The 4245-nt window shown below is 32.9% G+C and overlaps 1 non-coding gene across 1 annotated transcript; it reads left to right on the top strand.

Moving 5' to 3' along the window:
- The first annotated feature begins 3896 nt into the window (after positions 1-3896).
- Positions 3897-3969, top strand: Trnaa-agc (transfer RNA alanine (anticodon AGC)). The gene has a single exon. It is a non-coding gene; the product is annotated as a tRNA-Ala (tRNA).
- The last annotated feature ends 276 nt before the right edge of the window (positions 3970-4245 follow it).

The raw sequence follows: 4245 nt of genomic DNA, 5'->3' as shown, positions 1-4245 counted from the left end.
TGTATTTACTCATTATCTGTAAATAACTTTACATTAGTCCTACACATAATTGTTCTCAAATAATGTAAATCTTGATCACATTATTCTACCTGTCTTTTAATATTTTTTACCAATTATTTTTATAAGAAAATCAAGGAACAATTTTTTGTTGTATTTTCCTCTGGAATCATGCATGAACAAAAATTTGGTTTTCTTTAGTTTGAGTTCAACAAATCTATGTCTAATAGGATTTCATTTGTTTGTTTTCTTTTGTTGTGGGGTTATTTGCTTTAAGAAGCTAATCTGATGCTATTACCTAGCATTTCTTTCAAGTTTAAGAATTTATTAAAGGAAAAAGTGTTTTCAAACTTCCCTACACAGTCTTCCATTCTCAAATCATTTTCTTTTGATTTCTTAAATGTTTATTAAGTATAGAAAATATTGCAAAATAAAATATCGTATTACTGTGAACTCAAGGGAAGCATTTTATACATTTTCTCAATAAATTATTTATGAATTGGCATAGTATAGAATTTCACTGAAGTATGTAACTTAAAAGATTTTTAGAAAACTAAGCAAATTATAATGACACAAACAGTTGTCTTTATATTAGTGAAAGTCATTATGATCCACTAAATTACCACTTGTGTATCATATACTCATTAGGGAGATAAATGAAAAAAAATGAAATACCCAGGACAATATGAAGGGGTAATGAATACTAATGCCTCTGAAGATACTAGGTACACTGAGTTTGAAATGTCATAAAATAATTATGAAGCAATGGGTATATAATTATTTCTCATCTGAGGTATTTAGAGTGATTAAGACACAGGAGATACATTTTCAGGGCTTAATATTTGAGAAGAGTTTATAGGTCAGGAGACAAGGTAAAATTAAAAAAATTCTCTGTTCCCCTGTGTTATGGTAATGACAATTACCATAAATGAAGTTAGATAATGGTATGGACATAAAAGGACACAGGATATTTTGTGATTGGAAAATCTATAAATTTTCACTTAAAATATATTTTCTAAGATGATGTTTGAGGAGGACTTATTTAAGATTGATTTATCTGCCAAAATGGAAAAGAAGACTTTGTTTAGAAAAAACAAACAAACAATAGATGTCAGGAAGAAAGGCATGGTGTCATGGAACACACTTGGAAGATCTCACATGGTTCCAATTGAATGGAACCCAGGCACCTGGAGATAATGATGCTAAATTTGGACAGGAGTGTGCAGGAGTGTGCAACTCCAGGATCAACATGGCCATCCATTCTTTCACTAGCAAATATGAAGTAATCTTTTACTTTATTGTTTACCTGCAAATAACTTTACAATAGGCTTACACCAATTGCCCTGAGATAAGAGAAGTTCTAAAAGTTCTTATCTCTAAAGGCTTTTGGAACTGGTTAACAGTTCTTTCTTCACCCTCAATTGACTTTTCAATGAATGTTCTTTGATTTACAACTTACATAGAGTGCTCAAAATTCATTCTTTTTCCTCCCATTTTCTGTCAATGGCTACACAATTTATTTTTGCTGTCTTATAAGACACAAACATTCAAATTTCTTCCCAGGTAAAAAATCCTTAAGGAAAAAAGAATGGAATTCAACACCCGAGATGGGATTATCAAGTGAAATAACTTGGATTTAACTCCCAAATGCCTTTAATCTTTACTTCTTAGCAGAAGTTACTCTTTTATAACATACCAACGTAAGCCAGAGTTGTCTTATCAAGATCCAAGACAGCAAGCATAAAGGCAAAATTCAAGGGAGAGAAAGAGTGGGGAAGAATATCACTTCATCAATATATGGAGATGTGAGAGGAAACTCAGCACCTGGGTTCTGACAGTATATATGGGCCAGGCTGACATTCCATAGTTTTCTCATAGATTTCTTCACAGCCTGCCCTTCACTCTGCTGGAGTGTAAAGGGGTCACTTGCATTAGGCCATGATCTCTGTTTTGATCTTTGAAATCTGTTTTGATCTTTGAAATCCTAGAAGACAAGTGAATCCAACAAAACCCAAGATTAGGAAGCACCCAGCACATAAATGGGACCTGGCATAGGTGTGTCTCTTTTGCTTTTATTATAGCCAATATTCCCAAATACTGTTATAGAGTCTCCAAGTATAAATTTATAATCAAATGGCTTTTGTTGCCTAGATAGGCATAATATATTTAGAACATTGGACAAATGCTCTTTGTTAAGTCATTCTTATATGTTGGAAGAGGATACATCTGTTGTTGCCATGCAGGGGAATCGTCATGCTTTTCTTATGATGTGCACAAGGATGTTTCCCAGATTATGTGACATGGAAAAGGGATGGGCTTCTAGGAGACATTACAAACCAAGTGCTGAGGGTGAACAACTTTGTCCTCTGCACCTCTTTTTTTCTTCCTTGTTAAAGAGCAACTGAAAGAGGAAAATTTTAAGTGGGGGATTGAAGAAACATAGATTTGGTGTATCAACTGGTTGAATGAGCTGTCTGCGAAAAACAACTCATCAGCACTGGAAACCTTGGTGATTATGGAGAGAAGGCGGACGTTTCTTATGGGTGCAACTATCTTTCCCACTGGTGATGGGACACTGACTTCTATGGAAGTCAGTCAAAATCCCATTTGGGCTCTTCTACAAGCAATCCCCAGTAACACTGAAGGCCATTTCTGGACAAACCTATTTGTTGCACAAAACCATTTAAAAATAACATATAAAGATGAAACTATGAAAGGATACTATAGTGTAGCAAGCATAAAGAAACATACTTCCAACTATTTTTTGCCTGATGTTCTTGATAAGGCTAATTTTACTCAGCCATTGGAAATTTTGCCAAAAATAGTGTGGGGGGGATAAACTAGAGTTAATTATTCTTCTAATAAACATTTGACTCCATTTTTGACTCTGTACAAATTAAATAAACACAGAATTATATTTTTTAATATAATGTCTCAAATTTCAGGAAAAAAGTAAGTTTTTTTTTTCTATAGTATCATGTTCATTCTCCCACAAAATCAGTTGTCAAAATTTTCTACTCCAATGCTCTTTTGATACTTAAGATGTTGTCTCTTGATAATTAATATTAAGATATTTTGTGAACCATATATCAGAAAAGTAAATTGATAATAATATACTTTATTATGTATAAATATTCCATTTCTTCAAACAAAATTAATGCTATTTCTAGTAGTACTTTGTACATGGTATTTTTTAAAACATTTAGCTTAAAAACATCAATGATTAACATTTTGATGTATATTAAAGTATGATTAAAGGCATATATAATATTTAAAATGTTTAAAAAATCACATTTGAAACTACTACATAAGACATAGTTACTTTCTATATTGCTATAAAAAGCCTAATAATAAGATACAAATTTTGTTAAGTATGTAATCATTTGTTATTAAATGTATGTGGTAGTTCATCAAGAAAAGTAAAGAGGATGTTTAATGCTAAATTAAATATTAAGCAAGCAATTTTAATGAAATAATATAACACTTTGGCTTCAATTATTTGAACAGTAAAATTGAAGAATAGTATCGACTAAGGAATAGGCATTAAAAAGTTTTGGCAATTAAAACATAGAAAGCTCTCCATGGCATATCGCTCTGAAATGTTCTTTCCTCCTAAGAAACCATTCCCTGTTGATGTTGATTTGTTCTTCCTCTGTGCTACCAAGACACCATTTTATGGAGACCGATTTTATTTGTTACAATAAGATTTTATGTATTTCCTTGTATTTTTAGTTCTCCAATTAGAAGGAAAAATCCTTGAGAAAAACACTCCATCTTATATTGATTTATCCACAGTACATTACCTTTGGGACATCCCTGAGGAGAGTTGCCTGATGCTACAAATCAACATGTGTCAGTGGCTCCAGACAAATGAACTCAAAAAAGGGGTCTGTGTGGGCTGGGGTTGTGGCTCAGTGGTAGAGCGCTTGCCTAGCATGCATGAGGCCCTGGGTTCGATCCTCAGCACCACATAAAAATAAATAAAGTTTTTTTTTTTTTTTTTTTAAAGGGGTCTGTGGACTTCTTGGATACTACTAAGATAGCAACTAAGAACTATGACTATGGAGGCTGAAGCATCAGGATCCAAAGTTTGAGGCCAGCCTCATCCACTTCTCAAAATCTGTCTCAAAATAAATATAGAAAAGGCTGCGAATGTAATTCAGTGGTAGAGTGCTCCAGGTTCAATCCCTAGTATCCCCACCTCAAATCTGAAAACAAAAACCAAAATAAACAAACAAAAAAATAGAG

The sequence above is a fragment of the Urocitellus parryii genome, chromosome 2 (assembly GCF_045843805.1).
Source record: "Urocitellus parryii isolate mUroPar1 chromosome 2, mUroPar1.hap1, whole genome shotgun sequence".
NCBI lineage: Eukaryota > Metazoa > Chordata > Mammalia > Rodentia > Sciuridae > Urocitellus > Urocitellus parryii.
The sequence above is the reverse complement of the archived record's forward strand: the minus strand, read 5'-3'. Positions and strand labels throughout refer to the sequence as shown.